Raw genomic sequence first — 13,108 nt, forward strand, 5'->3', positions numbered from 1 at the left:
GAACTTTAGTTAACTATATGTCTAAACAAAACTGAACGCTTTTTCCCCTAGCATTACACAGCTGATTCAAATAATCAAAGCTTGATGATGAGTTGGTTATTTGAATCAGTTGTGTAGTGCTAAGGCAAAAACCAAAAAGTGGACCCAGGAGGGCCCCGGGGCCGAGTTTGGGAAACCTTGCACTATCCTTCTGACCCTCTGCAGCCAGTTACCGTCTACTTTTTAACTCCACGCTAGGGTGGCTTGTTTGGCGTCTGCTGTGAAGGAATACCACAACAAGTCAACTACTTGATAGATGAAGGCATGTCAGCCAGCAAAGGCAGCAGTGCAGTCATCAACTACGTGCACCATTTCTTCACCAACTACGGAGTTGGGGAAACACGGGTGGACCTGAATTGTGATAACTGCAGTGGCCAAAACAACAAAAAGTTTGTGATGTGGTATTGTGCCTGGCAGACCATGCACAAGCTCCACCACAGTCTGGACCTCCACTTTCTGATTGCTGGCCATACCAAGTTTGCTCCGGACTGGTGCTTCGGACTCATCAAGTAATGCTTCAGAAAGACCAGAGTGAACACTTTGTCAGAAATTGCTGGCGTGGGGTCAACATCCCACAGCTGGTTGGACTGGTGGAAGGTACAGTGCTGGTGGAAAGTTATGACTGGCAACAACACCTGACTCGGTACTTCAGGCTGCTGGCACAGATCAAGCAGTACCTGCACTTTGGGTAATTATCATTGTATTTTATGAGCTTAACCTTATTATTTGAACTTGGAGGTATCATATTGTTGACACCAAGGAATGTTCGGACTCCGTCGGGACCAAGTTTCAGCTGCTGCCTAACTCTGACATCCTTCCTCCCAGAGATGGTCTGCCTGTACAAATACCACCTGGACTGGACACAGCTCGACAAACATATATTTTTGTGAAGATCAGGGAGTTTTGCGATGAAGAGGCCATGGACATCACATGCCCTGCACCAAAGTCGAGGGCATGACAGAAACAGGCTCTCAGAATATAGATCCGATTGTTGATGCATGATGCAGACGACCTAGTTCATCACTACAGTAAGACTGCTGAACAGCTAATCAATGGCTGTCTACCTTCACCCTCGGACGATCTGCACTGATAATGCACACTCACATGACTCTCCTAACACTCTCTCTCTCACACACACACACACACAGACACACCGTATTGCTGCTACTATTTATTATATTCATCCTGCTGCTCAGCTACTTTACCCCTGATCAGTGGTAACCTGTCATTCAGGGCAGGTGGGGCAGAGCCCGATTTGTTTTGAGCCCCACCTGTTTAAATAAAAAATACAATTAAAAAAGTATATATTTTTGCATGTTATTTTGGCATTAATACGTGTCACATATCAGTTTGCAAACAATGTAAATATATATACATTTCAGTTAATAAAGCCGCATACAAACATGGTCTCTTTCTTGCTTCCTTGAGTAAGGCAGCTCCAAAATGCAGGTGCTTTCTGTGGGAGTGGGGCAGCCAGCGGAAAATACGGAGCTTAGGGGTTGGTAATGTTCTCTAGCTGCGCCATGATTGGCTCAGTGTTCTGTCACTCTTGGGGACACTACGTCACTGCAAAATCTACGGGGAGATCTCGAAAATTCAAACCCCTTGGGTGCTGCCATAGATTTACATTAGAAGTGCACATCCAAGAAGGCCACAGATAAGGTAAAACGGCCACAAATAACATTAGGTCAAATCACATTATATCTACCGTAACTTTGATTGGACTGATTATGTCAGCATCATACTTTCAAAATCTTAGCTAGCAAGCTAGCAGTCATCATCATGAATCAAGTCGACAATCTACTGGCAAATCCTTTTCAATCGTTGTCAGATGAGGAGAAACTATAGATAAAACGTATTGGTGTTCATCGGCCATTGGACATAAACATTACACAACAAGTTGGAAATCACAAATTCAACTATTAGTGTTTTGGAAGGAATCCGTGGCTAACTGCAAGCGTTGCAAAGCAATCACTAGCCTGCTATTAAGGGGAGTGGGTGTGTGGTACAAGTCTGGGTTTAAGGGTCTATTTTCCAAGCTTGAAAGGATAAACATTCACATGCAACACCAATGGCCAGAAAAGGTTGAATAAATTGGCCATGCTGTCAAGCCAGCATGACTTCAGCCTCGTTCAAAACATCTAGAAACTCGGAACTGGAAAATCTCAGACTTCAGTGAGTTCAAGACAACTGGGAACTTTTGAATGGTCATCCAACTCGTAATTCCAAGTCGGGAACTCTTGGACCTGAAGCTCACTGATGTCATGATTCAACCTTGTTTTTTTCTGAGTCCCTGTTGTCTTGAAAGCACCATAAATCCTGAGAATGCAAGACTTTGATGACAAAGTTTGATGACAAAATTTGCCCACAAGAAGGACCACCACTCCACCTTCGTGTCCAAGTGAGCACAGCACAGTCCAAAAATGCATTGTATGCTGCTGCATAAATTATGTAATATGCAGGGAGATATGTATACTGTAGCTAAGAATGTAATCCTAAGTGTATGTTGTGTGGTAAGCTGTTAGTAGCCCATGTGCCTCACCCTGCTAATTTGGTCCTTGGCCTACTGTTCTGACTTGGTGGTGCACATGTAGCCTATAGCCTGTTTTAGATAAATGTAATGATTGAATATTGTAAGAGCTTTCATTGTCTGCTTATACTGTATACCTCCTTTATTTATCCTACGGTTCTGACTTGGTGTACAGGGAGAATACTGTAAGAACAGCCCATGTTCTTGATTCAGTTGCTGACATTTCAAAAGTGCTGAACAAATAGTTATATTCACTAAGTCCATCCTAGCGCGCTCATTAATGTCTTAGTCAAAATTACGGATCCGCTCTTCGTCCCCTTATGCCATAGTTTGTACATCTCAATTGTCAGTAGAAATCACATTTGTGTAAGCAAGTCAGCCACATCAACAATGTTTTTTTTTTTAAATGCAGTAAATGAGGCTGAATGAAATGTTTCGCTGCCAGACAAGACTCTGCTGATAGGCAGGTGTAGCGGTGGTAAGGATTAACTCTATGGTGCTGAATAGAAAGCTCTGTTGGGACAGCTTTATGTAGCCCCTAACAGTTTGTGGGCAGCGTTTGTCGCCATTATAGTGCAATTCATGTATTTTTTTGTGTTCTGTTGTGGCTTTGCTATACAGGAGTTTACCCTGTACATGTAGTATAAACGTTTCGAACAAGTGAAACTTGTTTTGTTGCTAGCGAACCTTTTGTGATCAAATATTATTGTGCTAAAATAGTTTTCTACCGAGTGGTGGTAGGCTAGCTAGCTACAGTACATGCTAGCAGGCTGTCTGTAACGTAGCTTCCCTCTTGCTGGCACTTGCTCACTTTACCTTTCCTCACGTTAGGTGTGCACTGTGTACAGCATTGAGAATCTCACCATTAATTGTATTACATTTATTTAATCCAATCCAGGTATGTAGGTCTACAGTTGAATGGCTATGTCTATTGAATACATATGTGGCTAGTTTGTCACTGTTTATAGTATAGCCGGTGGTCTTTTGTAATGTGAATTGTTCGACACAAAAACATATATATTTTTATAATTCAGAGCTTTTATAGCATCTAGAACATAATTACTTTGGAGTAATCATATTTCACAGAAATATGTGGATCCCTTGAATGTTCAGTATCTGAGTCTGTTTTGATTCTACTGAGAATAGGTGTGCACTGTGTGCATCATTGAGAAGCTCACCATTCATTGTATTGTATTGCATTTATTTCATCCAATCCAGATAAATGAAATACCAGAAACCAGCAACAAGTGCCCAGAGTTCTGTTCGTTACCAATATACCAGAACACAATGCAGAAAAGTAGCCAGACAGGCTACATAAGCTGCATGTAAGCATTCCACTGTACCGTTTACACCTGCTGTATCCTTTGCATGTGACAAATAAACTTCCCTTTGATTTGAATTGGTTTGATATAGTGTGTGTTTACCAGAGACAATAATGTGAAGATCAACATGCCCTGCACCAAAGTCAGGTTAAGATATAGGCCAAAGATTAGATAAGATTTATTTTAACCTGGAGTTATTCCTTATTGTAGGGTACTACTTTCACCACTTTCACTCAGTTTAGCACAAGGCCATAAACAGACAGGTGTCCCCATGTGAATCCTTAAAGAGATGGGTGGGGCTAAGACTTAAGAGGGTGTGAATGATATTGAATGGGTGTAGACAAAGAAGTTAAAACTTTGAAAGGCTTTTTCTCAAAATTGGGTATACAAGATTATCAACTTTTAATGTAGCATTGCTTTCCCATATATTTCTCCAACTGTAGTGTATGATATATCATTACGCAGCTATGAGTCCATACTTCTATACAATGTAAAAAATAAAATAATAAATCACTTAAATTTGACATAAGCCCCCAAAGAGAAATTGCGAAATTTGGGTTGGACCTTGTGTGCAAGTGACCAATGAAATGACCTTAATTTTAAGTGCCTTTCATAACATGCATCTATTTCACAGAGGTCTATATAATCAAACTTTAGCTCATACTTCCTTCTGTCTGTGTTGTTAACAAAACATTTAAAGTAGTCTACAGTACATGCACTCCCCTCCAGGACCTCGACCCCAGGCGGTGTCAGAGGAAGGCCCTAAAAATTGTCAAAGACCCCCGCCACCCCAGTCATAGACTGTTCTCTCTACTATCGCATGGCAAGCGGTACCGGAGTGCCAAGTCTAGGACAAAAAGGCGTCTCAACAGTTTTTACCCCCAAGCCATAAGGCTTTTGAACAGGTAACCAACCTGGACTATTTGCATTGTGTGCCCCCCCAACCCCTCTTTTACACTGCTGCTACTCTCCGTTTTATCATATATGCATAGTCACTTTAACTATACATTCATGTACATACTACCTCAATTGGCCCGACCAACCAGTGCCCTGCACATTGGCTAACCGCTATCTGCATTGTGTCCCACCACCCGCCAACCCCTCTTTTTACGCTACTGCTACACTCTGTTCATCACATATGCATAGTCACTTTAACCAAACCTACATGTACATACTACCTCAATAAGCTTGACTAACCAGGGTCTGTATATAGCCTTGCTACTGTTATTTTAAAATGTCTTTTTACTGTTGTTTTATTTCTTTACTTACCTACACACACACAAAAAAAATTCCGCACTATTGGTTAGAGCCTGTAAGTAAGTATTTCACTGTAAGGTCTACACATGTTGTATTCGGCGCACGTGACAAATAAACTTTGATTTGATTTGGACAGTGAAGCTAAAGTCTTACATTTGTCTCTATACTCCAGCATTTTGGATTTGAGATCAAATGTTTTATATGAGGCAATGGTATTGAATGTCACCTTTTATTTAAGGTTGTTTTCATACATATCTGTTTTACTGTTCATAAATATAAGCACTTTATGGTTTTAGTTCTCACTATGTGAACAAGTCATAAGTATTTGGACAAATTCACTTAGTGTCTTCGGAAAGTATTCAGACCCCTGGACTTTTTCCACATTTTGTTACGTTATAGCCTTATTCTAAAATTGATTAAATATGTTTTTTTCATCAGCAATCTACACACAATACCCCATAATGACAAAGCGAAAATAGGTTTGTAGAAATAACTTATTTACAAAAGAATTCAAACCCTTTGCTATGAGACTCGAAATTGAGCTCAGGTGCGTCCTGTTTCCATTGATCATCCTTGAGATGTTTCTACAACTTGATTGTAGTCCACCTATGGTAAATTCAATTGATTGGACATGATTTGGAAATGCACACACTTGTCTATATAAGGTCCCACAGTTGACAGTGCATGTCAGAGCAAAAACCAAGCCATGAGGTCGAAGGAATTGTCTGTAGAGCTCCAAGACAGGATTATGTTGAGGCACAGAGCTCGGGAAGGGTACCAAAACATTTCTGCAGCATTGAAGGTTCCCAAGAACACAATGGCCTCCATCATTCTTAAATGGAAGAAGTTTGGAACCACTCAGACTCCTTCTAGAGCTGGCCGCCCGGCCAAACTGAGCAATCAGGGGAGAAGGGCCTTGGTCAGGGAGATGACCAAGAACCCGATGGTCACTCTGACAGAGCTCTTGAGTTCCTCTGTGGAGATGGGATAACCTTCCAGAAGGACAATCATCTCTCCAGCACTCCACCAATCAGGCCTTTGTGGTAGAGTGGCTAGGCGGAAGGCACTGCTCAGTAAAAGGAACATGACAGCCCGCTTGGAGTTTGCCAAAAGGCACCTAAAGACTCTCAGCTCCAGAGCGCTCAGGACCTCAGACTGGGGCGAAGGTTCACCTTCCAACAGGACTACCCTAAGTACACAGCCAAGACAACACAGGTGTGGCTTCGGGAAAAGTTTCTGAATGGCCCAGCCAGAGCCCGGACTTGAAAATAGCTGTGCAGCGACGCTCCCCATCCAACCTTACAGAGCTTGACAGGATCTGCAAAGAGGAATGGGAGAAACTACCCAAATACAGGTGTGCCAAGCGTGTAGCGCCATACCCAAAAAGACTAGAGGCTGTAATCGCTGCCAAAGTTGCTTCAACAAAGTACTAAGTAAAGGGTCTAAATACTTATGTAAAAGTAATATTTCAGTTGTTTATGTTTTACAAATTTGCTAAAATTTCTAAATACCTGTTTTTGCTTTGTCATTATGGGGTATTGTGTGTAGATTGATTGAGGGAATTTTATTTTTGTAATCAATTTTAGAATAAGACTGTAGCGTAACAAAATGTGGACAAGGTCAAGGGGTCTGAATACTTTCCAAATGCATCAAGTAGTCCAAAGTTTAGTATTTGGTTCCATATCCCTTGCACGCAATGACTACCTCAAACAAATTTTCAGTTTGTTTTGGTTGTATTTTGTGTTATGTTTTGGCCATCTTAATGCTCAAATCTAAAGTTCTGGAGCATAGAGACAAATATAATTTTGTTTAGCTTCACTGTCCAAAAACATATGGAGGGGAGTGTTGGTAATGATCAAAAGTTATTATTGTCCTAATTCAAAGGATTCATAGTTTCCATAGGAAACGGAAATACTATTGATTGGATGTTGCTCACAGGAGTGGAACCAGACTAGTCTGAAATACTAAAGAGTATAATTTCCTTGTCTAAATAAAAGTTATATTACTTTTACATATTTATCTGAATAGAGTGATTGTTAACAGACTGTGGACTTGGTAGTTAAATCAGAGCACTAGAGCTGTTTGCCAGATACACTCAAATCTAACATATACAGTTGAAGTCGGAAGTTTACATACACTTAGGTTGGAGTCATTAAAACTCGTTTTACAACCACTCAACAAATGTCTTATTAACAAACTATAGTTTTGGCAAGTCGGTTAGGACATCTACTTTATGCATGACAAAAGTTATTTTTCCAACAATTGTTTACAGACAGATTATTTAACTTATAATTCACTGTATCACAATTCCAGTGGGTCAGAAGTTTACATACACTAAGTTGACTGTGCCTTTAAACAGCTTGGAACATTTCAGAAAATGACATCATGGCTTTAGAAGCTTCTGATAGGCTAATTGACATCATTTGAGTCAATTGGAGGCGTACCTGTGGATGTATTTCAAGGCCTACCTTCAAACTCAATGCCTCTGATTGACATCATGGGAAAATCAAAAGAAATCAGCCAAGACCTCAGAAAAAAAATTGTAGACCTCCACAAGTCTGGTTCATCCTTGGGAGCAATTTCCAAACGCCTGAAGGTACCACGTTCATCTGTACAAGCAATAGTACGCAAGTATAAACACCATGGGGCGACGCAGGCGTCATGCCGCTCAGGAAGGAGACGCATTCCGTCTCCTAGAGATGAACATACTTTGGTGCGAAAAGTGCAAATCAACCCCAGAACAACAGCAAATGACCTTGTGAAGATGCTAGAGGAAACAGGTACCAAAGTATCTATATCCACAGTAAAACGAGTCCTATATCGATATAACCTGAAAGGCCGCTCAGCAAGGAAGAAGCCACTGCTCCAAAACCGGCATAAAAAAAGCCAGACAATGGTTTACAACTGCACATGGGGACAAAGATCGTACTTTTTGGAAATGTCCTCTGGTCTGATGAAACAAAAATACAACTGTTTGGCCATAATGACCATCGTTATGTTTGGAGGAAAAAGGGGGAGGTTTGCAAGCCGAAGAACACCATCCCAACCGTGAAGCACGGGGGTGGCAGCATCATGTTGTGGCGGTGCTTTGCTGCATGAGGGACTGGTGCACTTCACAAAATAGATGGCATGAGGTAGGAAAATTATGTGAATATATTGAAGCAACATCTCAAGACATCAGTCATGAAGTTAAAGCTTGGTCGCAAATGGGTCTTCCAAATAGACAATGACCCCAAGCATACTTCCAAAGTTGTGGTGGCAAAATGGCTTAAGGACAACAAAGTCAAGGCATTGGAGTGGCCATCACAAAACCCTGACCTCAATCCCATAGAAAATTTGTCGGCAGAACTGAAAAAGCATGTGCGAGCAAGTAGGCATACAAACCTGACTCAGTTACATCAGCTCTGTCAGGAGGAATGGGCCAAAATTCACTCAACTTATTGTGGGAAGCTTGTGGAAGGCTACCCGAAACATTTGACCCAAGTTAAACAATTTAAAGGCAATGCTATCAAATACTAATTGAGTGTATGTAAACTTCTGACCCACTGGGAATGTGATGAAAGAAACAAAAGCTGAAATAAATCATTCTCTATACTATTATTCTGACATTTCACATTCTTAAAATAAAGTGGTGATCCTAACTGCCCTAAGACAGGGAACTTTTACTAGGATTAAAATGTCAGGAATTGTGAAAGTTTAAATGTATTTAGCTAAGGTGGATGTAAACTTCCGACTTCAACTGTAGGTTAAACACATCACCTACTATAGCTGTTTATAACATTTACATTTACATTTAAGTCATTTAGCAGACGCTCTTATCCAGAGCGACTTACAAGTACATACATTCATACTTTTTTGTACTGTATAACATGGAGTGATAGTGGGAGTCAAGGTGTCGTATACATATTTGTATCAGAAACCCCGTTTAAACCTGGTTCTAACTTGCATCCATTGTCCTAATCAAGTGTAGATGATTAAAAGACACATTGTGATCTGATTGTGATCAGATCTTCCTGACCACCTCCGGAGGTAGTCAGGCACGCATTGTGTCTGGATATCTTACAAGATCTGGACCGAGAAACCATCTAAATCATAAATATTTTGCCCTCTAAAATCATTGACAGGTGGCACCATTGGCTTATTACATCAATATAAGTGTCTTACAATGAATAAACATTATTTTGAAAGAATAGCTGTGAAATCATTTGCATAAAGGAAGGGACCAGGAAATCTGGCCACAATGCAGACACAGTGGACAGATAACAGACACATTTTAATACCATGTGTAGACACATTTCTGGAAATGTGGGCTTAAATCAGAATATAAACAAGATCAGGACAAAGGACCCATGTTAGCATCAGGTATAAACGGGGCTTTACATAAAAACAACCAGCTTTGAAGTTTCACACTTGACATGGCTAGTATTTGAAGTCATGGGTATTAAGTGAAAAGTATATATGCCTCAAGAATCAAGCATGTGACAGGAAAAGTGTAGTCAATTAAATAAAATTGTAGCATAGCAAGCACAGATGGGTAGGAGGAATATAGGGCATCATTTATGAGAAACTATCACACAATATTTTCATTGACTGTAGGTTTCTAGGTCCTCACACGCTGAAACATGGTCAAGCTTTAGTTGCTGTGCATCAACCTCATTCATACTGAAAATATACTGAACAAAAATATAAAGACAATGTAAAGTGTTGGTCCAATGATTCATGAGCTGAAATAAAAGATCCCAGACATTTTCCATAAGCATTGAAAGCTTATTTCTCTCAAATTTTGTTTAGTATAGTTTGAATGGCCTTTTTTGTTTATTTTGACATGGAAGAAATCAGAGGGGTTACAGGCAGTTGGTAGAAACAGATTAAAGGGTTGGAGCGGGGATGGAACCCAATCATCCAGTGGGGAGAGGAGTGGACATGTGTCTAAGCCGGGAGCATTACCCCTGGACAACGGCCTCTGCTCTTCTATCTTTTCTCTTAATCAAATCAGATCAAACTTGTTTCAGAAATGAGAAAAAAATAACCCAGTTTTGGTAAATATGTAATATCATTGAAGTAATAAGTCATCTTCTGAATGAAAGCCAAATTTAAAAAAATATTTTCTGTAATCTCTCTCTCTCTCTCTCTCAAGCAGTTGCTAACAGCACCCATTTTGCTGCTGCTGCACCAATTGCAAGTGAGGGAAGGACGAGGGGAAAAAAATATCAATTTCAGATGGCAAAAAGCACCAGATGCTGTCCAGAATCAGAGAAGGGTCATGGATCCCTGACTGGAGTACTGGAATAGAAAATCTGTGTGTCCCCGACCAAGGCAAGAATGTCTGCACGTTCAGAGAAAAATGGGTAATCAGATGGACGATTTTCAGCTGGCGAGGCCACTATATGTGTGTTCTTTGTGATTCGGTTCCCTTGTCATCAGACAGACAGCTGTGGACAGAAAGTAGAGCGCTTGGGACTATAAGTTTCTATCAGAATTTTAGTCCAAATTAAGTTATTGACATAGCCTTGTTCTGTTAAATGGTATCTACCTACAGTATATAGTACACTAAATATCCCAATTCATGTTGTTAAGTTCAAAAGAATACAAGATCAACATTGCTGACACCATTCAAACCAGTAGGCATTCCCCCTACTGTCTCATAACTTCAATTCAATAAATTTTTTCAATCGATTTCAGACAATTTGTCACAATAAATGCCGACCAACTATCAGTCTACTGTCTTCAAACAATATACAGTACCTGTTATATATCCCATATAGATTCCTTTTAATTACAGCAAAGCATTATACACTCTAATATTTTCACACTGAAATTGCAATCCCCAAGTCTAGCTGCCTGAACATAGTATTAAACCACAGCTTGTGTGGCATCTTAGTGCACACAAATAACAATAATAATATTAATAATAATGTGATTTATATAGCGCTTTTCAAAGACCCAAAGACGCTTAAAGGTTTCAAGGTTGCCATTAATGTTATACGTCACTGATCAGTGCAATTTCTAAGAAGTCCCGGTCTCTTTACAATTTGAAGTAAATAAACTTGTATTTGTATGTGCATAATCACAAACTATTAGGCACTGAATTGTGTTTGGGTTGGCTGAAGATTTATAGATAGTCACGCAAGGACAGCAAATTGTTATCTGATTTCAGCATGTGTCCCCTTGAAGTCGTTGACAAACTGGCACACCAAGCCAAACAGCTCCTGAGAATCTTGTTCCATCGGCTCTCCGAATTTAACCTTCAAGAAAAAAGACAAGTGACCCAAGTTATTATTTTTGACATCTCAAGTCCAAAGCACTTCAGTTGCTTTCATTCTTTCAGAGGTTATAATACATTTGTCTAATTCCTGGGGTTAACCGATGTCCCTGGTTCGATTGGGAAGCATAACGTAAGTCCAGTTCATTGCAAACTCCATTTATAATAATGAGCTGATAAACTGCGTGAGCATGGAAGCAATTATTGGATTTAAATATCTTCAATGAGACAGACGGGTGGCCATGGCATGAATCCATGGCTACACTTAACTCACTACAGGGTCAGCTAATACAAAGGGTATGTCATTAAAACAGTGGCTCAAGAGTAACATCTAATATCAGTCAAACACGACTCAACTGCTACAGTATATATGACCACACCACTAATCAGAAAAGCTAAGCCAACAACACTGCAGCACATATGGAACTCTGAATTTAACCTAATTTAAGTATTTTGATGCATTTCACACTAAATAAACATGCCCAAGTTACAGTAACACTGGGAGAGCAATTTAACCATGCAGTATAGGCTACTACCATTGGTTCCGTGTCTGACTGCAGCAATTTTGTTCCCCTGGGGAGCAGAGAGAAGGTTCTGATAATGTCACAGATATAAGCTGTGTCAGGGTCAGTCTTCTCTCTCTCCCTCTCTCTCTCTCTCTCTCTCTCTCTCGCGCGCGCTCTCTGTCTCTCTCCTCTCTATGCTGCTGCTGGCTCAGGCTGTAGCACATCATTATTTGTGTGCGTGAGTGCGTCCGTGTGTGTGCGAGAGGGTGGGAAGGATAAAGTTTGGAGTGCACAGGAATTTAATTGTGGAACCTACTATATCACAATTTCCTGGCAATGCTCACCCCTCACCCTGTCAAAGCTCACCCGTCACTCTGTCAAGGCTCACAACTCAAACCCAGAACACAGCAGAGTCAGATGGACTCTTTGTGATGATGGATTGTCCTTCTGGAAATAGGGGAGGTTGGAAAATGGCCGTTACTTTCTTTAAAAATACATTGTTCTGTAAGAGTTTGACTTTGTTCTGACTGGGCAGAAACAGCACCTAGGCTAATGCCAAACCACACTAAAATAAAGGTGTACTAAGTTGGTAAAAATCCCTAAGCATCTTCTTATCTGTATCAATAAGTGACACTACGTCATCTTGTCTATGACTGAATCTGAGAGACAAACAACTTCCGTTAGATATCTAATAACATCCAGTGTATTATAGTATTAATAGGGATAGCCTCTAATACCCTCCTGTGTATACATTATTAATAGCGACAGACTCTAATATCCTCCTGCTTATTGTAGTATTAATAGGGACAGACTCTAATACCCTCGTGCATATTATAGTATTAATAGGGACAGACTAATACCCTCCTGTGTATTATATTATTAATAGGGACAGACTCTAATACCATCCTGTGTATTACAGTATTACTAGGGATAGACTCTAATACCCTCCTGTGTATTATATTATTAATAGGGACAGACCCTCCTACGTATTATAGTATTAATAGGGACAGACTCTAATACCCTCCTGTGTATTACAGTATTAATAGGGCATCGTAGTAGCTTTGTGGTTAAGAGGTTGGGCCAGTAACCGAAAGGCTGCTGGTTTGAATCTCCGAGCTGACTAGGTGAAACCTGTTGATGTGCCCTTGAGCAAGTCACTTAACACTAATTGCTCCTGTAAGTCGCTCTGGAT

The sequence above is a fragment of the Salvelinus namaycush genome, chromosome 14 (assembly GCF_016432855.1).
Source record: "Salvelinus namaycush isolate Seneca chromosome 14, SaNama_1.0, whole genome shotgun sequence".
Taxonomy (NCBI): domain Eukaryota; kingdom Metazoa; phylum Chordata; class Actinopteri; order Salmoniformes; family Salmonidae; genus Salvelinus; species Salvelinus namaycush.